The 13,990-nt window shown below is 39.2% G+C and overlaps 1 protein-coding gene across 7 annotated transcripts in view; it reads right to left on the bottom strand.

Annotated features, from left to right (window-relative positions):
- PAK1 (p21 (RAC1) activated kinase 1) overlaps positions 1–13,990 on the bottom strand; it is a 287,689-nt gene that overhangs the window by 189,511 nt on the left and 84,188 nt on the right. The window contains exon 1 of one of the 7 annotated variants that reach the window (XM_077113487.1): positions 13,230–13,882. The exons of 3 other annotated variants lie outside the window; for them this stretch is intronic. The gene's annotated coding sequence lies outside the window, so the exon portion shown is untranslated. Of the gene's footprint in view, positions 1–13,229; positions 13,883–13,990 lie in introns of those variants that run through there. 3 more of the 7 variants (XM_077113492.1, XM_077113490.1, XM_077113493.1) reach the window with 3 other exon arrangements.

Raw genomic sequence — 13,990 nt, 5'->3', positions numbered from 1 at the left:
AATGCTGGCTTCACTTTCATTTATTCAATCAAAAAACTATAGTGAACTACATGCTAAAGTGTTTACAGGTTAAGGGTTTAAATATAAGTGCCCAAATGTTTAAGGGTGAAATATACTGATGTCTGTAATTTATTTTTATTTTCTTAAACGTTTTTTATTATGAAATATATATGTTAAAAAAAGCAATAAATTCCAAAGTATACTGTAACAAGTAGTTACATAAAAGATTTCAGAGTTGGTATGGGTTACAGTTCCACAATTTGAGGTTCTTCCTTCTAGCTGCTCCAAGACACTGGAGAATAAAAGAAATATCAATATAATAATTCAGCAGTCATACTTATTTGTTAAATCCTATCTTCTCCATTATAACTCCTCCTTCTTTAGAGGTATTTGAGCTCTGCCCATTCTAACTTTTTCATGTTGGAAAGGGGTGTCGATAATATGGGATAGGAGGTTAAAACTAGTTTTATGTTCTTGAAGAGGCTGACCATTATGGGTTTCAGGACTTATCTGGCCTAGGAACCTATCTGGAGATTGTAGGTTTCTGTAAAGTGATCTTAGTATGTGAAACTTTTGTAGAATGTCACATAAAGCCCTAGTTATTCTTTAGAGTTAACAGGAATGGTTTTGGTTGGGGTTTGGCAAACCATGATAATTAGTAATATCTAGCTAAAGCTTGCATAAGAACAGCCTCTAGAATAGCCTCTTGATTCTAGGTAAACTCTCTTAGTCACTGATACCTTACTTTTTTACATTTCTTTTCCCCTTTTGGTCAGGTAGGCATTGTCAATCCCAAGGTGACCTTAGAGTCATGCCCCACGTTGCCAGGGAGATTTTCACTCCTGGATGTCATGTTCATGTAGGGGATAGGGTAATGATTTCACTTGCAGAGTTGGGAACAGAAAGAGAAAAGCCACATTGGAGCAATAAAAGAGGTTTTTCTTGAAGTAACTGTCAGGCATAACTACAAGTAGGCTTAGGTTCTCTGCTACAGAAATAAGCTTCACAAAAGTAAGCTTCAAGATCAAGGCCTTTTGACTTGGGATTCCCTAATATTCGACATAGTACCAAAGTTTTCCCTGGTGGTAAAGCTTAATAGTTCCATCTTTTTTCTCCCATCCCTCAAGGGACTTTGCCAATACTTTTTAATTAAATTCCCAACATTCTCTGGGATGTATCCAGGTATACCTTAAGCTATACAGAATTACAAGCCCTCATTCCCATTCTGGGCTCTAAGTATTTAGGCTGTTTAAACATGCTATCCAGACAGATTAAGTTAGATTATGTGCTACAGAAAATTTTGGTTTTGCACAAAATAAACCTCTCTTCCTTTGGTCTCATAGAGTACGTGGAATTCTAAAACATAGATAACATCATCCTTACCACTGTCTTCTAATTCACCTTAGTCCCAACCAATCAGCTTCATTCTTATCTGTAATTGAACTCTGATCGCTTTTTCAGTTTCTTTACCAGTGTTTTATACAGCAATGTTGACTTTTGAGCTACAGAACTCTGAATCTGAGGTAATAGGTAATCACATAGGTAATCACACAGGTAGCCAAAGTTCCAGGGAGAAACCAGGTTGTACATAAGTAGCACAGCATCTCAAAATCTAGAAATAACATTAAGAGATCTGAACCAACTGTGACTGCTTTAAGAGCTTACAATCTAGGTCCCAATTTTCTCATAGGTATTTTCTAAAAGAGACCATACCATAAATGTTCGTTTGTTTTTGGCTTATCTTGCACCACCTAATGTCCCCAACATTCATTCTGCAATTTATTTTTAAATGCTTCAAAAAATATATATATTAAAAAAACAAAAACAACAACAAAACAAAAAAAGGGTGGGCAATGGTGGCACAGTGGCAGAGTTCTCACCTGCCATGCCAGAGACCCAAGTTCAATTCCTGATTAAAAACATGGACTGATGGATGGATTGCTATGGATCATTCATAATGGGTCAATATGCAATGAAGCAAATACAGCAAGATATTAATCACAGAATCTGAAGAATGGGTATATGGGTGCTCACTGTACATAACTGCTCCAATATTTTATTATGAAAATTTTCAAGCATATAGAAAAGTCGAAAGTGTACAGTGATATATTGATACAGTTCAAAGGAATTTCTAGAAAAATAATTCCATATTAATGAGAAATTCAATTTTTTATCAAGAAATCCACTTAAAGATACCCAGAGGCAGTTGCAAGCCCACTTAGAAATTTGGATCAATTTACTCATCTATTTATTTGTTTGTATTAGCTAACAATGAGAGTATTCTACACTCAAAACACTATTCAAAGTGATGGTTTAGCAAGTAATTCTGGGAGTTGTGCCTCTGATAGTCTCAATCTATATATCTCCATCCATAAAATCTGATTTAATAATCTTTTTTTAGTCTCTCAGGATTAACTAGTCTATTACACAGTGTTAATTTGAAAGGTCTCCTCCTATCTCTCCAATTTCATGTCGTACTATTCACTTTTGCTGCTATGCAACAGCCATGATGGCTTTTTTAGTTTCTCTATGTCGAGCCTAACCAGTACTATCCAACACAAATATAACACAAGCCACAAAAACAAGCTACATATGTAATTTTCTATAGCCATATTATAAAAAGTAAACAGTTGAAATTAGTTTTAGTACATATCCAAAATACTAACATTTCAATATATAGTTAACATAAAAATATTAATGAGGTATTTCATTTTTTTCTCAGTATTAGAGCTTCAACATCTAGTATGTATTTTACATTTACAGTACACCTCTATTGGAATCAGCCGCATTTCAATTCTCAATAGCCACACAGGCTAATGGCTGCCATATTGAGCTCCAAAGGGCTAAACTCTTACCTACTCTTAGAGCTTTTATTTAAAATGTTTTCTCTGCCTGCATACTCTTTATCCTATTCTTTGCATGGCTAATGTCTACTTATCTTACATATCTCACTTTCAAAACATCACCTCCTCAGTGAGGGTTTCCCTTATCACCCAAAATTCTCTACAGTAGTCCTTTGTTTATCTCCCTCACAGAACTTATCAAAACCTGCATTTATTTTTTATATTACTTGCTTTTCTCTGTACTCCTCTCCAAAATATAAACTATGCAAGAGCAAGGACCATCTCTGTTTTGTTTATGATTGTATCCCTAATAACTGACACAGTGCTTGGCACATAAGAGGCACACAGCATGAAGGTATGTGTTGTGCCCCTATTCCTCCAGGCCACATGAAGAATATACTCAGCAAGGTATTTCCAACTGGTCTAGGACCTTTACCAAACAGTCAACTTTAGACAATTTTATGACAAATGGTAATGGAAAAAAACAAGATGATTTCTGGAAAGAGTTAGAAGGAGCTGTAAATAGCTTTTACCACTCTCTCCAAGGAATCTGAAATTTTCAAACAGTCAAGGTAAAATGAAGGAAGTACCACTGGTCAAGGTAGCACCTGAATTATCAGGAACAAACACCAGATTTGGAGAAGGAAGATGTTAATTAAAGATTCCAATTTGTAACCTCCCACTATGCTATCATGGACCAGCCACCTAATTTCTCTTCATCTGTAAAATGATGATGAATTAAGGATAATATTAAGCAACTGAGAAACATACATTACAGTGCTTGGAAAACACAGAAATATGTTAATTATCACTAAGCTGCTCAGAAACTTGGATTTTCAAAAGTCCATTACTACAGGGTGGGCGATGGTGGCTCAGTGGCAGAGTTCTCACCTGCCATGCCAGAGACCCAGGTTCAATTCCTGGCACCTGCCCATCTTAAAAAAAAAAAGCGTCCATTACTACGGAGTTTTCCCCTTTTGCTTAGCTGGTTTTGTGTTTGTTTTTTTAAATTACTTAACAAATTATATGGGTAACTTCTTTAATTAATCAAGCAAAATCTATCCTAATACCAAAATAATAATCTCAGATTCTGGACTGTTCAGATAATGGGAAAATATTCTTAAATGGAATGGTAAGATATAAAACAGTAACTCTCCAACAGGTGACAGGTGAACCAAAGATCTCTCCGACTATATCAGGTCTCTCCCCACCCATCCCTCAACCTGGAAATTTCAATTTGATCCTCTAATCTGTTGGGAATTATTTCCATAGTGAAACACTGTTACTGATAGAGTATGTCCTAGGGTATTAAATGGGAAAGATGAAGACAGGGAAGAGAAGAAGTTAAGAATCACTGTCATAGGGATTGGGAAGTTAAGACTTAATATGTACTGGTTTCCTATTTGGAACAAAGAAACTGTTTTAGTAATGAATGATGGTGATGGTAGCAGAAAATTGTGAATGTAATTAATAGCACTGAAATATATCTGAATGTGGTTAAAAGGGAAAATATTAGGCTGTATATATGATAACAGAATAAAAACTTAAAAAAATAATTAAAAAACCATGGACCTGCACTATACAGTGAACCCTATGTTAAACCAGGGACTATAGTTAATAGTACAATTATCAAAATGTCCTTTCATTAATTGTAAAAAAATGTTCCACACCAATGCAAGGTGTCAATAATAGGGTGGTATATGGAAATCCCATACTTTATGCATAATTGTTCTGTAAATCCACAACTTCTCTAATAAAGAAAAAACAGTAACTGTCATAAAATTTTTGAGCTGGGAAGTTGGCATCAAATTTAACACATCTATATGACAACTCAGAAAAACTGAGGCTCAGGATAGTTGTGACTTGCCTTGAATTATAAAAACATCTTCCAATCCCAGCTTGACTTCTTTGTTCCTAAATTTCTTCAGCTGTACAATAATATAAAACAGTACATTTCTTACAGGAATATTTTGAGGTTTAAATGAAAGGTTGAATGTAAAGTGCTCCACACTTTGAAAAGTCCTCAGTTAAAGGCTGGTTGTAATGAGGTTGGTAATATTGATTTGCTCCTGATCTCACTGATCAAAGTACAAGGAGGTTGGAGGAAGGGGTGACTGGGAAACAGGGGATCACCATCCCAAACTCATTTTTTAAAAAGACTGGAAGGAAATAAGTGAAATGTTAATATTGCTTATCTTTGTACTATAAAACTCTGGTGGATTTTTTCATTTCATTTTTCTATATTCTCCAAATTTTACATGAGAATCATATATTATTTTCATAATAAAAGAAAAATACATTCGTTTTATAAACAAATAAGGGGCTTGAATAACGGCACTCAAATCGGAAGAGTGCCAATCTGACGAACATCTGGCACTATCTTCCTGTTGGACAAAAAGATCTATTTCAGAAATTAAGAAAAAAAACTAGGACGTGCCCACAGAATCTTAGAGCTAAAAGCACTATTAGAGGTCACTTAGTCCAAACTCTCAACTAAAAGCCAACATTAGTCAAGCACATAGCCTACAAACTGGTGTGCATCTAACCATGGATATCACCTGATCCTCATGACAACATTAGAAAGTTGTAAGACAGTTATGGTGTCATGAAAGGGGAATGAGCTCAAAATAAGGACTTGGCTTCAAATCGAAGCTGTGCCGTACAAAGCAGGCAACTGAATCAACTTTTGTTTTCTCATCTGTAAAATGGGGATAAAACCTGCCCTAGTTAACCCTGGGAATTGTTGAAAGAATCAAGAGAGATAATACTATTGTTAAGTACTTTACATGTTACACAAAAGGCCCTTCAACCTCTAGGCCTTGCCCTCCTCTCTGCTCCCACCACTCCCCATCTTGTACCCTACCTTCTAAGCATACCGAAATTTTTCAGGGTTCCCCAAACAGGCTTCTCAGGCCTTCCTGCCCTCACAATGCTCATTCTTTCAGGAACATCCGTCCTTCCCACCTCTCCTTCACTGTGTTTGGTTAACCCATGCTCATCTTAGAACCCTTTCTGGATGTCAGTTCCTTTAAGAAGACCTCTAGGGCCATCCCCATTTCAAATGGATTTAGATGCCCTTCCTCTGTATTCATATAGTACTTGCACCTATCTTCATTTGTTATATTTATCTTGGTGTAATATAACTATCTAATTACATGTCAGTTTCTCCAGGAAACAAGAAACTTGAAGGTAGGGATCATATATGATTTATCTGTTTCTTCAGAGTCCATGACAATGCTGATAATGTGCTTAGCAAATGAATAAACTTTTTAAAATAGCAACAAAAATAATAGTTTTCATAAAATTAATGTCTATATGTAGTCTGTACGAAACAATATGAGCTATTATTCTTCAATCTTGATTTCCTATCAGAATCATCCAAAAACCTTGAAAAATAGAGATTCTAAGAGATTTTGGTTCAGTAAACCTGGATAGGCCTCAGGCAACTGTATTATCAAAAAGATCTTCACAAATTTTAAAAATGTTTTGGCATGAGGAAGAACAAAGGAATGTCATTATTGCAGGGTGCTGAAAATAGATGATAACTAATACTTTAAAATCTCACCTTATGGGTGAAACTAAAGCAAAAAATGTTTGTTACAAAATTTACATTTTGACTAGAGCATTTCCTAATATAACTCATGTAGATAGTTTGATTGAATGTCATAAGTACTTGGAATCTCAGGTAGCACATGCGATTTTGTTGGTTTGTCCAGAGTGATCCCCCGATGAATCCCAGAATGATTTGATCAGTGACTGGAAAAGTATTTGCAAGCCCTCTTCAGGGAATGGTGAGAATGGGGAGAAATTCAACTTCCCCAAGTTGAATTCTTGATATTCTCACAAGCAGTGTGGACAACCAAAGCTATAGGCTGAGCCCCCAGTCTTGGGGTTTGTTCACATGAAACTTAATCCCACAAAGGAGAGGTCAAGTCTACTTAAAATTTAGGTCTAAGAGTCACCCCCAAGAGAGCCTCTTTTGTTGCTCAGATGTGGCCCCTCTCTCCAGCCAATACGAGGAGCAGTCTCACCACCCTCCTCCTCTCTGCGTGGGACATGACTCCCAGGGGTGTGGACCTTCCTGGCAACGTGGGATAGAGATCCTGGAATGAGCTGAGACTCAGCATCAAGGGACTGAGAAAAACCCTAGAATGAGCTGAGAATTAACATCAAGGGATTGAGAGAAACCTCTCGACCAAAAGGGGGAAGAGTAAAATGAGACAAAGTGTCAATGGCTAAGAGATTCCAAACAGAGTCCAGAGGTTATCCTGGAGGTTATTCTTTCGCATTAAGTAGATATCACCTTGTTGTCCAAGATGTAGTGGAGAGGCTGGAGGGAATTGCCTGAAAATGTAGAGCTGTGTTCCCGTAGCCATGTTTCTTGATGATGATTGAACAATGATACAGCTTTCACAATGAGACTCTGTGAATGTGAAAACCTTATGTCTGATGCTCCTTTTAGCTACTATATCAACAGAAGAGTAGAACATATGGAATAAAAATAAATAATAGGGGGAACAAATGTCAAAATAAATTCAGTTTGAAATAGTGATAAATGAAAGCGAGGGGTAAGGGGTATGGTATGTATAGTCTTTTTTTTCTCTATTATCATTTTATTTCTTTTTCTGTTGTCTTTTTATTTCTTTTTCTAAATCAATGTAAATGTACTATGAAATGATGAATATGCAACTATGTGATGATATTAGAAATTACTGATTATATATGTAGAATGGAATGATATCTAAATGTTTTGTTTAATTTTTTAGTTAATAAAAAAAGTTAAAAAAAAAGATCTTCACAAATAATTCAAACGCACAGCCAAAATTAAAAACCACTGCTGTATATAATTATAGTCATAAAATTACAATTCTAACATCTTACAATTCATTTTCACATATATTATTAATCGTCACAACACTCTGCTATTAGGTATCATTTCTATTTTTAAAATGAAGAAATAGAGATATAAATATGTGTCCAAGTCTAACTTCAAATTTTAGTCCTCTTCCTTCAACTCCTCTCTTTCCCTAGAAAGTGACAGATAATATTGCAATAATGATACACAACGTACCATAGGAGCAGAGGTTCAAATGAGGAAGACATCAATACCAACTTTATGGAAATCAGAGAAGGTATCAGGGAGCTGGATGTGGAAAAGAGTGAAAGCCATGCACATACTACCATTTATCATCCCAAGAAATTCAAAAGGCAATTCTATAAAGGAGGAAAAATGTTTTTGCCAGCCTCAGTTAGCACTTAAACCCTCTGAAAGGGAAAGGAACACTGGAGAGAGCTGGAAATAGAAACGTGGAAGAAGAAACCCCATAAACAAGAATGGACTTCCCACTGCGGCATGTAAATTACTTAACCCTGACTCCATGAATATGAGCCAAGAGATAATGGACTTTTATAACAATCAATTTTAGAGAATTAATCAATACCACACAAAATTATATTAATGGTTCTTCCTAGACTTATTACAATATTCCTAGAAAGGGGATAATTTTGAGGATCCTAGCGCATAAATGATTTTCCTCATCTCAAGGATTAGAAGGATACAAGAGAAGGAAGTTATTCATGAGAGAAAAAGCTTAAAATAGGAGCAAAAAAATGTAATACATTACGTTAATGAATTTTTTAAGGTAAAGGGAAATGAATAGTCAGGCATAGGTGACGCAGAATACTGTGAAAGCTTGATCTTGCAGATTCTGTACAAAGTTATCTTCTAAGTCTGCAATATCATGACCATCTGACAGTTTTAGCAACAACTATTTTTTCTAGTTCAAACTGTGGATTTCGGTCAGTTTTCTTAACAACAAGAGGCTAAAAAGATTAAGAAGCAATCCAAAAGGACACACCTAGGGCCCCAAAGTTTAGTCTGATAGAGTTTTAAAAAGTAAAATGATATAGTAGAAAAGTAAATTACTATACTTAGAATTTTTAAATGTGGTCTTAAATCAGTATTTAATAACTTTTAAATGGCATGCCTGTGAACAAGCCAAAACGTCTGTAATCTTCAGTCTCCTAACTGGTAAAATGGGAATACCTATCTCACAGGGCTGTTGTGAGGATGGAACAAAACACCCACGGAAGATGTTATTTTCCCTCTATGAATGATAAATATAAACATAAATCTGTCTTGCCTAATCTTTCTATGCACAAGAAAACAGCCTGATAAATGGAGGGAAAATTTAAATCCCACAGTAACATATTTATTTGCAAAATATTACCATATCTTCAATGCAGAAAAATTAAACCCACCTGGTAATTAAAAATAGTACATAACTGCTGGAGTCAAGTGGATAGGGACTGGAATTGAGGTCTGCCAGCCACTTACTAGTGGCAAAAATTTGAAGAAGTTAATTTCTTTTTTTCAGCTGAGTCTCAGCTTCCTTATTCATCGAATACTAGTGTTTATCTTACATGATTATTATGAGGACTGGAGAAAACATTTCACAATAGTTCAGCTACATCACAGGTGTTCGATAATGTAAGCTATTGTTAATAAGCTTACTGCCAGCGAATAACTAAAAGATTATATATTTAAAATTTTCTTTATATGCAATATTTTTAGTTGCTTCAAAACTCTAGGTGAAACAACGATTATCCCCACTTTACAGTTGAGGCAAAGGCACAGAGATAAAATTACTTCCATAAGGTCGTGCAGTGACATAGAGACTAAAGTAAGGTCTTCTGACTTTCCCAGGATTTCATTATTCGACCACCCCCAAATTACAATTTACCTGTTAGAAATCAAAATATCTATGAAGAAGCATATTTTCTTGATAATTTTAAACCTACCTCTTTACTATACAAAAAAAAATGTTTTTTTCCTACTTTCTGGTTTTGATTCAGAAAAATTAAAAAAGGAGAGGAAGAATTCATTAAAATTAGCAACAAAAGAATTAAGAATTCTCTCAAATTGTCAGTTGTTGATCATGCCTTCTTTTAGTTTTCCTCAACAAAGCTACCAAGCTCTTAATTTAAAAAAGAAAGTTTGTTATTCAAAATGATACTTGCATAACAGACTGTTCCTACATTAAGAAAGAAAAAAATTAGAAAGGCAGCTTTCTCCCACCTTTGTGACCATGCATCACTTTTTAAATTCCTCTATTTTATTCCTTTATTTCAGCACCTACCACACCATATTATACATGTCTTTACATCCTTAAGAACTTGGACCACATCTGCCCCAACTTAGAGCCTGGCACATGGTGGAAAAAGGCTTAATAAATGTTTATAAATAAATGAACAAATAAATGAAACCACTCTCCCAGAGGCAAGCTAGGGAAAGAGAACACTGGGAATGGAATCTTAGGGTTAATAAGAAAGTGAAAGAAACAAAGCATTTTAAGACCTTCACAAGGAACAGAAATCTTTGTATGGAGTCAAACAGGCCTTCTATGGCTTCAACATAAGTATTACTAGAGAAAGACAAAACCACAGGTGGTCCGGAAGACACAGCTTCAAGTTAAAAAGCTCAAAAGTTAGAGTGCTTATTTAGACTTGCAAAATCGAGTTGCAAACTCCCAAGAAACAACACCAGCATAGAATATTTCAATAGCAGTTTTCAGGTTTTGGTGAAAAGAAAAAAAACATAAGCCAAAAAGTCCTGCAGGTTTTGGGGGAGAAAGACAGAATAAGAAGGGAAGAGAAAGAAGCTCAGTCTAAAATAAATCTCAAAACAATGTTAGGATTCATTTGGATTTGCATATTGGAGTATGGCTCTTCATTTTGAGAATTAAATGTGACTAAAATCCAACAGCAGTAAATGGCGCTAAATCAGCAAACAAAGTTTTCTGCTCTCAAGGAGCTTTCATTCCAGTGGCAAGAGACTGATGATGGATAGATGATAAAGACTATAACAGACTGTCATGTGTCAGGCAGTAAATGCTATGGAATAAAAAGAAGGGAAGGAAGGAGCAGGTGAATGGCGTCCTGGTCTTATCAAAAGCAAATCTTCTAACCCAGTGGTCCTCAAACTTTAGCAAGTACCAGAATCATCTAGAAGGCTTATTAAAGCAAAGATTATTTTTGTCTCACTCCCAGAGATTTATGTTCCTATGTCTGAAATGGAATGACGACCCTTAGAGAATCACGTTCTAACCCACATGAGATAGGTAACCCCTGTCTCACGGGCCTTGACTTGCTTCTTCTTTCATACATTCATTCACACTGATCCCACTCCAGGAGCATTGCTAGGCACTGGGGACACATAAGTCTATTAACAGACCCTGCCCTCATGGAATTCACAGACTAATGGAAAAGACAATACAAACCCAAATGACTGCGAAGGGTACTATAAAGGGCTGAGTACTACATGAGCCAGAAGGATGGAAGGGCCACTAATTCTATGAGAATAGGAGAAACTAAGGGATTGCATCCTAGAGGTGCAACAAGGACACCTCTACAGAGGTGAGAGTAGGAGGTAAGCAGGCATTCCAGGCAAAAGGAACTGAGCATGCAAAAACAGAGATGAGAAAAGAACATGGCCAGGGAGTTAGGTGAATGAGATTGATCTCTAAGAGCAGTGGTCTGATCTCTAAGAGCTTCTTATTCAAAGTTCAGAACGAAATTTGCCTTTAAGCAGTGAGAAGGGAGTGGAGAATAATTTGATCATGCTTTCGTTTTACAAAGATCCCTCTGGAAGGAGACTGTTCTCCTTCCAGGCATTGCTTCCTCCAAGCTGAGCACGGGCCCCGATAAACACTTTTTTAGTAAAAGTATGTTGAATTAAACTGAACAAGATTTTAATCAAGCGCCCTTTAACGGATGAGAAATAGGCCATCTATTCTGCAGGACCCACTTTGGCCTGGACAAGACTTGCAAAACAGGTCCAACAGCCTCAGTTATTGCACATCAGCTCCTGTTAAACTGGAGTACCCCAGAGATTAGCGCAGGCCTGGAACGTTCACATGTCTACCTCACCCACTAGACTTTGAGCTCTTTGAAGACAGGAAATAGTCTTAATAGACTGAATCCCCAACATAGTAGCTCTCTGGAGTCCAATAACATTGGGTAAATGAATGACTGAATGGGTAAATTTACCAGATAGACCCATGAACTTATGCAGGTAAGCGTGCAGATAAACTTCAGGAAATGATAAACTTCAGGGAATGTTTCACAGTTCATGTTCCCCAAAACCCTATTTGAAAGAGAAGGTTTTTAGTTAAGGGGTGGCTTTCATTTGCACCTGATTTAGTATTCCCTAAACAGGGACAAAAAAATCTTTCAGGTGCTGTGGGAGAAATCCTACAAGGCCTATGAAGGCCCCATACAGAGAAGTCACCTCAGCCTGAGGGGAGAGAGAGGGTGGTATTCTTCAGTTGAGTCTTGAAAGCTGAGGAGATACTTGCTACCTGCCTGTTTCTAGGACACAGTAGCAAATTTCTGGAACTTTAAAGCTGGAAGTGCTGCTCAAGGTCACAAAGGAAGTAGGTGAAGTCACAAGGTAAGAAGGATGAGGCATTTCTGTACTGTTTATTGTTTTCTCTGATAGAACTGAGAGCCCAAAGACACAGGCAGAAAAGTTTTAGTAAAGATTTTCCTCGGTAACAATTCTTAAAATAAAGGCAAGACTAATTAATTTGAATTTCTACTGGTAAGCACAGTACTAAGCCTTCCCTTTTTCTGGAAATAAATTGTAAGGAAGTTATTCAAGGGGTTTAAAAACAGCAAGTGCTTTTCTCCCACAAACACCCACAAATACGCAATACTTCTTAAGCGATTCTATTCTTCCAAAACATCCCCAGTAATGCTTGCTGTTAAAATATTCTAGAATATGAAAGCTGAAATAATCATCTTCTGAAATGTAATATGAACATGAAACAACTCTATTCTCCTCTCCCCACTTGTTTTTAACTTCACAAGTTATAGAGTATTCCCGGGATGGGGAAGGGACTGCATAAATCAACTACTATCCCGTTTTATTCTTCAAGGAGTTGAGCCTAAAGGTGATTCCCCACTTCTGGTTCAGAGTTATTTTTTTCCATGGATAATCAACCTGGAAGCCCCTTTGCTAGGCTTCCTCGTCTACCGCCTGGGTTTGCGCCAGAAGATCGCAAAGTTCGGGAGGGAGTTGGTCCTGACCCCAGACCTGTCCAGCCTCGCGGCCCCTCCCCCGCTCCGGTCCCGGCCGTCCCCTAGACCCCGCCGTCGGAACCCCGGGGCCGCGCGGGTGAGTGCACAGGGGCCCTTTGTTGGTCGGACGCGAGCGGCTAGCTTCGCCTGGCGGTGCTCTCGCCTCACCTTACCTGGCTCGCCCGTCCGCCCGGCCCTGCGGCAGGGAATGAATGGATCAACGTCCTCCACCCCGCCCCGCCTGCGCCAGGCACCCCGCTCAGCCCCCGACCCCGCCGCCCAGCCCCGGGAGCCCGCGATGCCTACCGGGCGGGAGGCTGGCTCTCACCTACCGCGCTGGCTCTGCTGAATTCGGCTCCTCCTCCTCCTCGCCGGCGACGACAGCGGCGGCGGAGCCCGGCTGGGAGCGCGCGAATGTATGCGAACAGCCGCTTCACTTTCACCCCCTCGCTGCCGCGGCGAGCACTCGGCGCCTCCCCTACCCTGCTCACGCCGGGGAGTCCCCTCAGGGCCTGGGGATCTGCGAGGGAGGGGACTGCGAGCCGGGCGGGAGGAAGCTAGGCGACGCGAGTGTAGGGGGTGTGGTGGGGAGGAAGGACCAGCAGCGTGGGGGGCGGGGATGTGAAGGGGGTCGGGTGGTCTCTGAGGTGGGAAGTCGCTGGGGAAACAGACTCCAAGGGGAGCTTGAAAGTGCGGGGCTCCGTGAAGAAGTAGATGAGAGTCTGAAGAGAAAGCTCCTGTGGAGTAGGATGGCAGAGTCCGTGAGAGTGGTGGCGGGAGGCGCGGCGGACCCAGCGGAGTGGGAGGGAGTAAGAGGGAGAAGCCGTGAGGGGGGGGTCCACTGTGCAGCCGGTACCTTCGCCTCCAGCTGCGGCCGCGGGAGCCGCCTCCCCCGCCCGCAGCCCTCTATTGTACGCTGCAAGGCCTGCCCGACTGCCTCTCCCACCCGCCCGGGCCCCTTCCCAGCGAAGCTGCGGCGCCAGCGTAGCCCAGCCGGCCCCACCTCCCGCAGGTGGGAGGGGGCGGGGAGGCCTGGACAGCCCACGTGAGCAAGACCAAGCAGGGCG

The sequence above is a fragment of the Tamandua tetradactyla genome, chromosome 8, assembly GCF_023851605.1.
Source record: "Tamandua tetradactyla isolate mTamTet1 chromosome 8, mTamTet1.pri, whole genome shotgun sequence".
Classification (NCBI taxonomy): Eukaryota; Metazoa; Chordata; class Mammalia; order Pilosa; family Myrmecophagidae; genus Tamandua; species Tamandua tetradactyla.
The sequence above is the reverse complement of the archived record's forward strand: the minus strand, read 5'-3'. Positions and strand labels throughout refer to the sequence as shown.